Source organism: Sinohyriopsis cumingii, chromosome 16, assembly GCF_028554795.1.
Source record: "Sinohyriopsis cumingii isolate HCF-2022 chromosome 16, ASM2855479v2, whole genome shotgun sequence".
Lineage (NCBI taxonomy): Eukaryota > Metazoa > Mollusca > Bivalvia > Unionida > Unionidae > Sinohyriopsis > Sinohyriopsis cumingii.
The window spans coordinates 43,145,379-43,161,292 of NC_142976.1; the positions used below are offsets into that span (position 1 = coordinate 43,145,379).

Below are 15,914 nucleotides of genomic sequence, written 5' to 3' on the forward strand. Positions count from 1 at the left end.
GTTGATTACATGTTCAACAGGTGCCTTGAAAGTAACAGGCAATTGCTGGATGCCTCTCCACAATTTAAACTTGTGAAATACTTTTCATTTCAAGGTACATGTACAACACCCCACATCCAAGTGTTAGCCACTGATTAAGCCTTATAATATGACATTACATCATCTTACCACACCACCAATTCATCCCTTAATGGTCATTATCAAACCCCACTGCAAAACTGGCAATATATACCTAAAATAATTCAAGATCATCAAGTTGTACATACACTAAAATTTAATAAATTATCGTTATATATGCATAGACAATGAATCATGTCGTGCTGTTACCAATTTGTTTTCAAAGGGAATAAAGCTCAAGAAACAATACAGAAAAGGGATAAAATACTCTAGATAAAAAAAAAATTTGCAATAGATACGTTTTTACTTAATTCTCATTCACAAATTCATATATGCACTGTTAGATATAACAGCAATAAAAATTTGCAAGAATTTTCAAACTCCAAAGTGTGAATGCAATCTACTTAAATCAGCGAAGAAAACTGATCAACTCCGTCTAATGTACATGTTCGAAACACAGATCACTAATATTAAACTTTTGCTAGAAATTCCATGTTTTTACATTGAACAAAAAGAAATAATTTCTGAGAGTGTAAACAAAATATGATGGACACATCAACAGATAATTATCATTCTGCCTGTGTTTTTTGTGTGTGTTTAAGATTCAGGAGTGCATTGCCAGCACCATAGCAAAATAAATGATGCAACTGTTTGGATGATACAATTAAAACCTGCCATTCTAAATATTACGTTACATGTTCTCAAGGGGCATAACTCCATCCAAAAGTGGAGCAGATAAGACTAAGGAATAGGAATAAGAGGGTGTATGACACAGTCATACAAAATTGCATCAAAAATGATGAATGGTTCTTGATGCCAGCCACAAGCAACATCCCATGTGAAGATACCAAAATAATCATCAAGGGGAATAACTCTATCATACTTGAGTAGACAAGACAAAATCCATAAAGACACATCTGGGACCATCAGACATTGTACAGTGTATTAAAATAAGTCAAATGGTTCCTGATCTATGGTGGCTACAAGGATCTGCTCTAGTGGAGATAAATAATTGATGGAAAAGAGTCAAAAACTCCATCAAAATTGAATCTGAAAAGATGAATCCTGTAAAAACCACACCTACCTGTAACAGGAAATAGCATGCAATTATGTGTACAGGTTACAGAGATTTGGTGGTAACAAAAAGCGTGAATATACAGATAGATGAATGGATCAAAAAGGTGATTACTGTTTATCCCACACCTTGATGTGGAGCCCTAAATATAATTTTAATATATGTTGTGAAAAATGGAGATTTGGGTAACTAACATAGTGTATCTATCTATCAAGACAAGTGCACCTAGTGGGCAAGTAGATTGCATTGAATTTAGGAATGGTCTTATTATGGGTTAAACTTCCTTTAATAAAAAAGCAAACATTTTGTAAAAGTGAGGATGGTCTCATTGACCAATAGGGGCGTATCATAGAGAAAAAATATAAATTTTAAACAAATAATCTTACAAGAAATTTTATTATATATAAACATACAAACCTAAGGTGAAGTAATGGAAATCAAGCATTGCTAACTCTACTGATTTACTGATTTTCCATATTAATGGTTTTTGTCAATCATGCAAAATCATCTTTATGAAGTATGCATCGAGAAATTTAAAACATTTCAATCAGAATAAGAATAAAGCACTCTTTATCTTATTTAAAAAAATTCTCTTTGAAATAATAACATGAAAATGATCTGAACAATGTTAAAGTCAAATAAAAAAAAATAATAAATTAAAAATTATGGCAATAAAAATTAGACTCTACAACATTATTCTGGAGTGTCATTAGAAGTCACTGATTTTCCCCCTACTACTCTGATTTCTAAATTACTTGCTACTTTTATTGGAGCTGTTGATTCTGATAATACTCCAACCCAAAACTTTTCAAATTTCCTACTTTTAAAATTTAACACACCAATGATCTTTGCAAGAGCTAACAACATCAATGTATTTGGTAACAAGATCTGAAAAAACCTTTCGTCCAACAAAACCAATTTGTATTGCCAAGATAAAACATGCATGAACTTTCATTTGCCAATTAACACAATCAAGCACGCAATTAAAATAAATGTAGGTTATACAATAATAATAACAATAATGGTGTTGATGTTGGTGATGATAATTATATGATTTACACTATAATTACAATAAAATGGCCATGATAAATCAATTTTATTTCAAATAGAACATTTTCACACATCCCAAAATATGCAAAACATTTACCTTTTTCTGTAAGTAAGTTATATAGAAAAGTAAACTTCTAAGATATAAAGGTAAAAGCTGAAGTAGAAAAAAATTATGAAGAAAAACCTTTCCAAATAAACATAAACTGATAAATGAACATCTACCAACTCGCATATTTACTCCATACATCTTATTAAATTTTAAGAAGATCTGTATGCAATTTTTAATAGTTGTTTCCAGTAGAATTGAATATGTAATGTGTGCTACTTCCCTGGCACACTATGGCAAATCCTAACACTTTAAAAAAAAAATTATATGCCCTACCCCACCCTGCTTGACCATGACCAAGGGGTTGTAAACCCATATGTGATATATTTTGTGTCCTTGTCCAATAACTGTGTTTAAAATCTGGATAAAATATATTTAAGAAAAATGTCAGTGTAACTTCAATTTTTTTATATTTGACCTTTGACCCATCCAAAGGACACCAGAAGAGGGGAGATGAAAACAACAGTCCTCAAAAGGTCTGACCTTCTACCAGCTGAAAATACTTTCCAGGAATTTAAGATAACACAACTTCTTTCTCTAAATTGCTAAGTGTTTATACTATCTCTGTAATTCTTGAGCGAAAAGATTTTCATATAAGCCATTGTAGCAGCCACGCTGGATGTAAGGTTAGTAGCATTTTCATTTAGAACAAACTGTACACCATCAGAAAACTTGGCGGTGAAAACCTCATGTTGATATGACAATCCTTTCATGGGAGTTAGTGACAAGATTTTCATTATGTTCCTTGAGGCAGCCATATTTTGAAGGTCATTCAGAACAAACTTGATATTATTAACTAATCTTTAGGTATAAAGCCCATATGATATGACTTAACATTGAGAGGTAACACTATCAAGATTTTTAAGATGGTTGCCTTGGTGGCCATACTGGATCACAGACATGTACAATTTTCATTTGGTACAAACTAAATGTCATATGAAGTCTTCTGCTGAAAACCAAATGCTGATGACTTTCCATTCAGAAGAGGTAGCAATAGCAAGATTTTGAAGATCGCTTCTGTGGTGGCCACTTTCTGTTCAGAAGGTGTAGCCATAACAAGATTTTCAAGATGACCATCATGACAGCCATATTGGATGTCCAAGTGAAACCGTTTTCACTGAAGGCCAACCAAACAGCAAAAGTTTTCTGGTGAAAAATCCATGTCAGTCTAAATTTCCATTCAGGATGAGTAGCAACATCATCTTCAAGATGGTTGATGTGGCAGCTATATCAGATATCTTATTGGAACCGTTTTCATTTATGACATCGTAAGATGTTTCTCAGTGAAAACCCAATGCTGACATGACCATGAAATGAGGAATAGTAGCAACAACAACACACTGGATGTCTCAACAACATTTTCCTTTAAGAAATATGGACCTTGTGATGAATGTGTACCATAAACACCTGCTTATAAGTTAACCTTTTTCAACTAAAACATTTATTAATGCAGAAGAGGGATCATCTTATGAACAAAATAAACATTTTTTGTCCTAAAATTCTGACCTTACTTCCTTAGCTTGTAATGGAAAACTTTCATTGTTTTCTTAATTCACAATGTCTTGATAGAGCTGCTAATAAGATAAATACAACCATTATCCTTTAGCATATAAAAGCAACACTTCTTCATTTTTCCCAGTGGACAATCATTTGATTGTGCCATCAATTTGATACTTGTTCAGTGCCGTGATGAATCCCTTTGATTGTACTGTGCAACTGACAGCTGGTTTAGCTGTGTGATCCTTTGATGAGATTTTAAAGAGTTTTGATCAAAGTGTCTCTTATAGAGACCAATCTCAACCTATACATAAATAACGGCCAAAGTTTATGAATAGCCAATGTTCTGTCAATTAAGGTGTACACTGTCACTTAGATATCATACATTGTGAATTGCTAAACTTGGGTACTTTCACTAATATTGGGAAAAGAAAACATAATGGATAGGATAAAGCATAAGTGTATGTGTGTGATTTGGATTTTTAAAGTAGCTTTAACAATTTTTCAGTCACATTGCTATGATGTCTGCAGTGTGGCAGTTTATAGTGATGTCTAGCACTGGGGCGTCATGCCGCAGACAAGTAGCATGACATCCCATCCAGTCACATTATCCTGACACCAGGCCGACCAGTCCTAACACTAGCCTCTTAACGTTGAGTGCCAAGTGAGGCAGCTGTAATACCATTTTTGTAAGTCTTTGGTATGACGCGGCCAGGGATCGAACCCATGACCTCCCACATCTGTGGCTGATGCTCTAACCACTAGACCACTGGAGCGGTCAAGCATTTAAGTTGAAAGTTAAAGACTTTGCAGAGAAAAACAACAATCGAACTGCAAAATGTGAATTGAGTGTGCTGGAAAAACAGACACCACAAGAACTCTTCTGATGAAAACCCATGTCAAAATGACTTTCTATTTCAGAGGAGTAGCCATAACAAGATTTTCAAGATGGCCACCATGGTGGCCATATTGGATGTCAGATCAGTATCATTTTAATTTAGGCCCAACAATATATTATAGGAAGCCTTCTGCTGAAAAATCCATGTTAATATGACTTTCTATTTTGGAACAACAACAACATTTTCAATGTGGCAGCCATGAAGACCATACTGGATATAAGTTGCACGCCTATTCTGTTTAGGACCAACAAGACATCATAAGAAGTCTTCTGGTGAAAGAAAATTATCAATATCACCAGCCCTCATGGAGATGTAGTAACAAGTCTTTCTTTGCTAATCTAACTATTCATTCAGGACAAGTAAAGACAACAAAACTTTCAAGATGGACACTGTGGTGGTCCTACTGGATGTCAGAATGGCACCATTTCCAATTGGAACAAACTAGATCTCAGAAGAAGTCTTTAAGTAAAAACTCCATGTTGATATGACCATCGATTTAGGAACAAGTAATAATAACAACATTCTGAAGATTGCTGCAGATGTAGCCATATTGGATGTGTGAGTGGCACCATTTTCAGTGAGAACCAACCAGACAGCATAACAAGTTTTCTGGTGAAAACCTCGTCTTGATATGACTTTATGTTCAGGAGGAGTAACAATAACAAGATTTTCAAGATGGAAGCTGTGGAAGCCATACTTGACATCAGATCAGCATAATTCTTATTTTGGACCAACTAGACTTCATGATAAATCCTTCAGTGAAAACCTATGGCTTTGACAAGACAGAACTTCTTGTACTTCAGGGTACAAATGACACAGACAAGAAGGAATTCCCAGTAGATATGGGTAAAAACTGACACATACACAACAAAACTCTTGGTATATCAGGGTACAAACTGTTGTTTATCTATATTATGTGTATTATTTTCATAATCATAGTTTGTGAGGGAAGTTCACTTAATATTTTGAATATTAATTTTCTATATGATTTTATGTTGGTACTTTAAAGATAAGTCATTCTTGTATAGTGCGGAAATTCATTAATAAAGTTCCAAGGTAAGTTGTACTATTAATCCAGGTAAATATCACATGATTCTGACTTCAGGATATGAGTTCTGAAAGGCTAGGCTGATATAAGTCCTAATTAGCATGTGTAAACCACTTGACCCGTTTACAGTTGAGATTATCAATATGCGATGGTCTCTGTAATTGTGACTTTAATCTGTATAGCAGATATGTTTATATGAAAATTAGGTATTCCTAGTACATGTATTATGAAGATATTTAGTTGTGTTTGCTTGATGTGATTAATTCATTTATTTATTTAATTCAACCATTCACTGGATTTAAAAAGTGCTCAAATGGTTTTGATTATTTGGAATTATAGATATTAAGGAATTGCTATGCGTTCATTTAAAGACATTTTAGAATGACATCAGTGTGATTCTTTCATTAATATTGATACACTAGTACATTAGTGAACTTCATTCAGATTACCTCTGGAAATCATTTGGATTACTTTAATCTTTTGGACTTGATAGAACAGTTATGACTGTTAAGGATTTCAATCACACAAACTGATACAGACAAGACAGAGGTCCTAGTATATCAGGGAACAAACTGACACAGACAAGACAGAGGTCCTAGTATATCAGGGTACAATCTGACACAGACAAGACAGAGGTCCTAGTATATTAGGGTACAAACTGACACAGACAAGACAGAGGTCCTAGTATGTCTGGGTACAAACTGACACAGACAAGACAGAGGTCCTAGTATATCAGGGTACAAACTGACACAGACAAGACAGAGGTCCTAGTATATATGTGCACAAACTTGAGACAAATAGTAATATTCTTTAAAATTGCAGTTGAAGACACCCACTGATGCTCACATTATAATTTATATATATATATATATATCTATGTCATTTTTTCAGAATGAATTCTAATATTAAATAGAAATCACAAACTATTATTAATCCAACAGAAAAATAGGACAAAGTAACACAGGAATGTGAGAAACAGAATTTGTCACCTACTGAGTACTAACACTCGTACTATGAACCATATCCCAAAACAATAGGTATGCTGTTTTAAATGTTACATCCATTTTAAACAATAAATAAGATCCTGTTGGAAAATAAAATCAAAAGAAAGAGTCAGTTAGTTCAAATGAATATGAGGATAAACAGCACGAAATTGGCATTCCGACTTAATTGTTAGTAAATCTTAAGGAAATGAGTGGACGAAACTGAAGTTCCTTTTCCTACTTGATGTCTATCATACATATGAACAGCAATTGTACTTGACACTTAAGAAGGCACATGTACAATACTGCTATATACAATGACTATTTCCACTCTAAGAAATGTTTTCTTGATCTGCATATTATGAATACCTCAAAGATGACATTTATGTCATCCAGGCTTCAAGAACAGCTACATCAATAAACATTTTTTTGTGCCTGATTCCTTTAAGTTAAAGTCCAATCTGTGACTTCAAAGCCATATTTCAAATGCATCTGTATCTTAAATTAGCATCTCTTTGTTGTCAATCGGATTAAAATCAAATCTCCACTGCCCCATGTGAAGATCAGACAGCGACCCCATAGGGGTCATGTTCTGGTGACCTATGTTATTACCATAATCACCATTTTTATTAACCAATCAGATTAAGTCTTATACCCTCACGTTTCAAAGACTGAGCAGTATGACTGAAGAGCACCAATGTCTGTCAAACGATTTTGATTGACTTTCAAATTTCTGAAAGCTACATTTCAATTGGCTACCAGACCTTATTTATTTAATATACTCCCATCTTGTTCAAAATTAATAAAATTTCTATCAAAGGGATGCATTTCACCAATCTCCCAAGCTGAAGAATGGCTCTAGTCTGTAATTGGTCTCAAGCATTCAAGTTTGTGCGATGATAATATAAAACTATACAAATTAAATGTATAAGAACTGAAATTTGTTAGCAGAAACCATTCCTCCTCTTTCAGTCACATTAATCTTGACCTTTTCTCTTTTGACCCCAAAATCAACAGGCTTCTTCCTTACAACAAGTGCCAGGAATCAACAGTTTTGTCCAGGTCTGTGTTGTAGAACTAATGTTCTTTTGTGATAATCATTTTTCTTCTTCTTCTTTCAGTTACAGTGACCTTGACTTTTGACCTATTTATCTTTAATTTGATGGGGTTCTTGCTTACCACAAAGTTTGGTAGCTTTAAATGATGGAGACTGCTAGTTATTCAGCTCTAGTTACTCAATGAAAATGTAATAGGAAAAGTGGATGGACATTATAATGTGATACTCTACATAATGGTGCATGTATAAACACGATGTCCATGAGAATTTGTTCCATTTACAAAATGTCATGAGAGAGAGAGAGAGAGAGAGAGAGAGAGAGAGAGAGAGAGAGAGAGAGAGAGAGAGACAGAGAGAGAGAGAGAGCTGAAAACAAAATACATGTTACACTTTATGTCACTGGGTAATGATCAATGTGGAGATAAATTTGCTGTTTCATTGAAATGAACTCATTCAGGAAAGTGGCCCCCTTTGAGAGACGGTTACTTAGTACTGGTTCACTACAAACAAAACAGATTTGTAAAGATCTGAAGCAGACAGTGTGACTGTCATTGGTTTATATCCAATTACGTGCATTTAACCTATCAGTGAAATTGGCATTACTCAGTTACCACCAAGCTGTTGAGATTTTGATAAGGTTTACATAAGTGATAGTATTTGAACTCACCCCTTCTGGAGAAAAGACTTAAAAACCACTTCCACATACTAATTCCTTCCTCTCCTCAATTATAAATAAATCCAGACAGACATATAGACAAACAAAACATGAAGAGTGCTGATCTGTCTGGCAGGTCTAGGAACTCACAACAGTGCAGACAATAATTCACCAATGAAGAATTCAGGAAGTAAAATCTCAGTGATCAAGTACTGTAATGTGTACCCATCTGTAGTGTAACTATACCTCAAGATAAAATTTATCACATGGGGGTGTAGCAGACTACAGACAGTTTAACCTACAGTCAATGAAGTGTTTCCCGTTTCAATTTCGATTATGAGAGACCTCAATGCGGCCTGCACAATAAGCAACTCAGTCCTATATTGAGGGCTATCCCAACTTAGTTCTGTCCTGTAGTGCATATAAACACAAAGACAGACATATAATAATGTAAAGTGACATTATAACTTGTGATCATGGGCTGAGAACTAAACTAAAGTGAAATAAATAAAATAGGAACGCAAAATAATATTCTTTACAAATATAGTGGGATCCATGATATTACCCAGCAGTATACTACGGGGTTTTAAAAGTACTGATCAAATGGTCACAAATTACCAATAGGATGCCAAACTGTCAATGTTTAAATATCCCACTCTTATTATAAAACCACTTTACAATTGCAAAATGTGACCACAGCATGGATAATTTTACTGTGTGCAGTCTACTCTATCTAAGGACGCCCCTTGTATTTAGATTTGTGGATTCACCCAACCATACGATATACCAATATTTTCAAATGATCTTTTGATGTGTGTGTATATATATATATATATATATATATATATATATATATATATATATATATTTATATGTATGTGTATATATATATATGTATGTATGTATATATATATATATATATATATATATATATATATATATATATATATATATATATATATATATATATATTAGGAGTGTTCATCTACTATATATTCTCTAATTAATGCCCCCTTCCAAAGCACAATCATGATGGCAAAAGTTGTTCTTTTGATGTACTCTTATAATGACCACATGTACATCTGGGGGTCTTTCTGCCACCCAATTCACTCACTATAAACATTAGCACAATTAAAACGATCAATTGATGAACACATTTTCCCACTCAGTCATTGGTTGAAGTAGGACTGGTAAGTTGAACTTGACACCCAGCTATTGTGTCCTGTTTCGAACTCTACATGTATGCCTGTGATTTATACACTTTGATATATGCATTGTGACAGTGTGATCAACTGTGTACATTTTGTTGCAATCATGGATCAAAAGCAATGGGTACTGAAAAGCACAGGTCTTACAATGCATCTTTTAAATTTTCTGTTCTTAAAACAGGGGAAAAGGCATCAATTAAAGTGAGGGTGTTAATTAGGGAATACATGGTACATTTAGGATTGAGCATATACATTAGGTGTGCTTATGTATTAGGAGTATGCATATTCATTAGGAATTTGTATATACATTCGAAGTGTGCATATACATTAGGTGTGTGCATATTCATCAGAAGTGTGTATGTATATGTATACACTAGCAGTATGCATTTACATCAGGAATTTGCCTATGCAATAGGAGTATGCATATGCACTAGGAGTATACATATACATTAGGAGTGTGCATATTCATCAGAAGTGTGTATATACATGTATACACATGAGTATGCATATACATTTGGAATTTGCATATGCATTGGGTGTGCATATTCATCAGAAGTGTTTATGTACATGTATACACTAGGAGTATGCATTTACATCAGGAATTTGCATATACATTAGGAGTGTGCATATTCATCAGAAGTGTTTATGTACGTGTATACACTAGGAGTATGCATTTACATCAGGAATTTACATATGCATTAGAAGTGTGCATATGCATTAAAGATACCCTAATCTGAATTTATAAGTGTAGGATTAAAGAGATTTCTCAATAACTACATGGTGTGTATCTGTGGTTATACATTTTCTTGATCACACAACAACTCATGCAGGCAGAATTAGTTAATGGATAACTGTATTAATGAACGGACATCATATACACAACTAGTTAGCGTTTTTTTTTCAGACATGCTTAATCAAGTCTCTGAATAATATTAAAATGTTCTTTATTTTTTCAGACAGTCATGGAAAGGAAATTTATTTTTTACCCTAATTTTCCATCAAAATAAATATGACCTGTTACAGTTCTGCATAATGAAACAGAAAGCTAATTTGATTGATATTTAAAACACTAAAACCACATTGATGTACACTGTCTATAAAAATACTATCAAGATATGCTGTCTTAAAATTATCAACCACAACATTTACATATAGAATATCAGGCATAATGATGTATATAAAATCATGATTTCTTACATTTTAAATCCAAGTTAAAATCAACTGAAAATCATAATAAAGAGAAACTTGAAGCTACCAGCATTAGAAGTTCTATTTTTGAAATGTTTCCTTGGAGAAAAAGCATAAAAATTCATTAAAAGGAGAGGATAAACTGATAAAATGATAATGAATAAACATTAATTTTAACTAGCATTTTAATCAAACTTTCCAAAATCATTTGAATCCATTGTATGTATGCCATATTGTAACTTTCAAAAGAATAGGCCTTTTGCAATTAACCTAACTGGTACTCTATCAGAATTAAAAACTTCCTAACAAAAGTATACACAGTCAGTATTTGCATCTTTATCCAACAGATAAAATGATCAAAGTAAAAATATATAGGTTTAATAGATACAAATTCACTAACATTATTAGAGTACACACAGCTGACATTTAGGACGTTATACAACCCATTTTAATTTGGTTCAGTGACAATGCTAAATTGGTCCTGATGAATACCAACAGACCAATACAAACATCAGCCTCAAGTTTGATTTGTAATTAAAACATACCACAACTATACTCGCACTTCATGTTCATACCAAATACTACTTTATCAACAGTCCAAGCACAGACTGGCTAATTGTCAAGTCTATACTCACAGCAGCTGCACTCAGGATGAGGAGATATAAAAGTGAGGACATTTTAATAATGTAGAATGTTTCTCTAAATTTTGGCAAGATGGTTTCAATAGTTTTTGGCAGTCTCTTTCCAGTCCATCAACTATAATACTGTTTGACTCATAAACAGTAAGACTGTCTTGCATGGCATTTCTGACAAATCTAACTTCACCGATATTTACAAAATGCTGTTTCAATGTATGTATTTTCTTGCTTGATAACAGCAGCATTTACATAAATGATGCTAAAGTGATTGATATACTGACAAAAATATTTTTATGTAGTCATATCTACATTGCAAATACAATAGTTAACTGGCTAACTCTAGAAACAAAAATAGCCGTCGAATCTGCCCCACTCCTGTATTTTTTGTTGCTTTCAATTTCTATCACATAAAACAAATATCATTTTCTGTTTTATTTTTTTGATGTCTGAAGATACCGGGTACAGATGAAGTTTGTGTTAAAAAAAATGATTCTGGAGCTGAAGATGGGAATATTGGTTAAACTTGTGTTTGTGATTTAAAAAAGAAGTATTTCATGATATTTAGCTGTAGAAATGTGATAGCTATTAAAACAGATGTAAAATAAAGTTGACATGACTTATAAACATGTTTTGGGCACATTTAGATTTTGTGGTTATTTGCATCCTACACAGTTTCTCAAGTAATTCCTGTAGTGCAGGTTAAGTCTAGTATGCATACACAACTCAAATGTAAATATTACCATATCTACTTATCTACAATACAGTTTCAACTGAAAACAAAATATACCCAGATTTTGTTCCAATCATATAATGTGCCAACAAATCAGGTTCCATAATATTTATTCTATTTATTAGTCCCAGCAAAGTGCATATTCCAAAATCTGCTGACAAATGAGGCAATGGTAGATCTAGCTCTCTATTGTTTGCAGTTGCAGCCAACTTGTACAAGAGTACATACAGAAATCCTGCAGTCAATATATGAATTAACTGATGCCAGAGTTGGGTCTATCCTTATCACACACCAGTATAAACATTAAAATTTATTTCTAAAAACTTTATCCGTACTTGGTAAGTGAACTTGCCAACCTGGTATTTTTTCACTAACTTGTTAAAGTAAAAGACGGCAGGCTTTCAACTGCAGTCACATGGTCAAATTAAGACTTCAATTAGTATCTGAGACACATGATCAAATTAAGACACCAATTACTGGTAGTATCTCAGTTGCATGATCAAATTAAGACTTCAATTACTGGTAGTATCTCAGTTGCATGATCAAATTAAGACTTCAAATAGTATCTGAGTCACAAAATAAAATTAAGACTTCAACTGGTATCTGTCACACAATCAAATTAAGACTTCAAAAAGTATCCGAGTCACAAAATAAAATTAAGACTTCAACTGGTATCTGTCACACAATCAAATTAAGACTTCAAATAGTATCTCAGTCACATGATCATATTAAAACTTCAATCAGTATCTCAGTAATATTTGTTTCTTTGTTTGACATTTCATGGCACATAAACACATGGAAACTTATACTGCATATACTCTCATATTAGCTGTATTTAAACAGAATTTACATACCATATATACTTGCTTATAAGTGGAGTCAAACTGCTAACAAAAGAAACATGATGTGCCTGCAGATCTGGGTCTATGTTGTTTGTTCTACTAATTACTCCTAACAAACTGCACAGACCCAGATCTGCCAATGCATTATGCCATGGCAGATCTGGATCTGTGCAGTTTGCATTTGGACTTGACTTATAAGCAAGTAAATACAAAATTTGGTCCAGCAGTTCAACAGAAATAACTTTGTCATATTTTTTACTAAAGATGTCAAATCAATTCTGTATGAAGCTGAAAGGCCAAGAGACTTGTATGTTTTGTGGATTCAGAAATACTAATATTGCGCACAAGTTTTTATAATTGGCTCAGCCATTGTGATTAAAAGTAGATTTTCCACAGGGTTGCTATGGAAGAGATATTGTGGCTATGGAAGACAAACTTGCTAGGAAAGTCATCCCGAACAAAATTTTGATAAAGCAAGTTGGATGGAATATTCCTATAAAAATTGTATTCAAGCATCTCATTCATTCTTGAGAAAAGACTAAATGCACATTTTCACCATCACTAGGAAGCCCATTTACCACCAAAACTCCTCTCTATGTCCTGAGAGCATTATACAAGTATGATTACACTAGCACAAAACATCCACACACCCATCATTTTCTTATTAGTCTTACCATAGCCAGGACTGCCGACTTTTAGACCCCAGAATCTATAAGTTTCTTTACATACCTATGTGCAAGTCATCCAGACAGTTTGGTTAAGGAACTTACTTCATAACAAAAGTTTTTCTGCAAAATAAATTTTTCTTAGAACACTGAATTTGACCTTTGCCTACTGAATCCCAAACAAATGGCCTATTTCATACAAGTGCAAGTCCTCTACAAACAATAGTTAAGATATGTGATCTCAAACAAAAACTTATTATGTATTAAAAAAATGTTCTCTTTCAATTACCTTGACCTTTGACCTCCAAATCGACAGGCTTAATTCTTACCCAACATCTACAAGCAATGGTGAATGTAAATGGTTGAGAATTGAATTTTCTGTGAAAAAAATTTCTTCTTTCATTTAGCAAGGCTTCTTTCTTATTCCAAATGCTAGCCATTCCAAGTTTGATCCAGGTCAGAGATGTAGAACTAATTTTATTGTACAGAAACCAGTTTTTCTTTGGGCCACAGTGAACTTAACCTTTGACCCTTTGACCCCAAAACTGAAAGGCCCCTTTCTTTAAGATGAACCTACCTGTAAAGTTTGGAAAAGGTAGATGCTGTAAAACAGAAGTGGCTGTGTGGAAAATAAAAAGTTAATAGGCAGTGTCATAGCATAATATGCTCCACCAAAAGGTGGAGTGCTCAGTGAATGTTCTAAATAGGTTTTATTAACAACTCTTATGGAAACAATTCCATTTTTTGGATTAAATTGGCTGAATTGTTCTGGAGAAAAAATTGCCAATAAGTTTTCCACCTGACAGTTGGAAGACAATTTGGTGATTCAGCAAACCTGTTTCACCTTGAAAATCAATTCATCTTCCTTTCTTATGTGAAATGTGGAAATTTTAGACACATCCTGTTTGGAAATTGTGTCAAGTGTATTATCTACTCAAGTTACACGGCATAGTATGGCAAAAAACAATTACAGATAGTCCTTATTATATATTTATGTTAACTGTGACAATTCAACAACCATTACAGCAAAGGTAAAATCTCAATGACATAACATTTAAAAACTTGTAAAATATTTTACATTCTAGCTTTGTATTGGATGCAAAAAAAATATAAACAAATAAGTCTCTGGTAGATGGAAATGTGTACAACAACTTGTTTCAAGATTTCTGAAATGTGGACAACATTTAACAAACATCAATTTGATAAGATTTTCTTATCATTAAATTTTGTAAAGGCACCATCTTAAAATATATTTCAGAAGAACAGACATGAAAGAAAACGAAGGTAAAAAATGAAATCGAACAGTATGCATGTACCTACCACTTTTTTTTAATACATGTACGAAATGGTCTTTCCAATGACAAAATCTACATGTAATTGATTTGGTCTCTCTTGAAATTACTACAATCAATTAAAGACCCACTTTTTACAGTATTCCCTCAATATAATATTGTCAATGAGAGCACCTTAAAGTGAGACTGCCTTATAATGAAATAGATTATATATATAAAAGAGAACAGTCAGAGACACAGACAGATAGAAAGAGGGGAGTTCTCCCTCATTAGACCATACTGGTAGCCATACTGTATACTGTCTTTGCGTTCCCTCATTATAACACTGTCTATGGAAGCAATAGGGTATACTGCCTTATAGTGATAATGCCTTATTATAATACAAAGTACTCCTTCTTTTTAACACTGTCTACAGTTGTCATAGAGTATACCACCTTACAGTGAGGGTGAGGGTGTCTTATAATGAGTAATATGATATATATAATTTTACTACCACCTAATGATATGGCATCCATGACCATACTCACCTTCTAAAATGAATCCAGATATAATGATGGGCCTTACAGTTACAGAGTGCTGTAGGATCAGATATGATACAAAATGCATTGGAATTTACAGGTAGTTTCCTTGCAGAGTGTAACAAGAAATAATTATGTGCTTCACATACATCCTAAATTGTACAAGTTACCTAGTCTAATCCAAATAAGTATTGAGGAAACACTGCACAAAGACAACATTTTCAAATACACAAGAGGGCTTGATATTTTCCTGCAGAGGTATCTTCGATATTTGCTGTCATTAAAACAAATTACCTGTGACAAGTAAAACATGAAGTCACACAAGTTGAGAGTCTCTAAATTGCTG

At 33.4% G+C, this 15,914-nt stretch overlaps 1 protein-coding gene across 9 annotated transcripts in view; it reads right to left on the reverse strand.

The window, feature by feature from the left end:
- The window catches only part of LOC149780321 (F-actin-uncapping protein LRRC16A-like), a 241,386-nt gene that overhangs the window by 56,229 nt on the left and 169,243 nt on the right, over window positions 1-15,914 (reverse strand). The window lies entirely within an intron of this gene.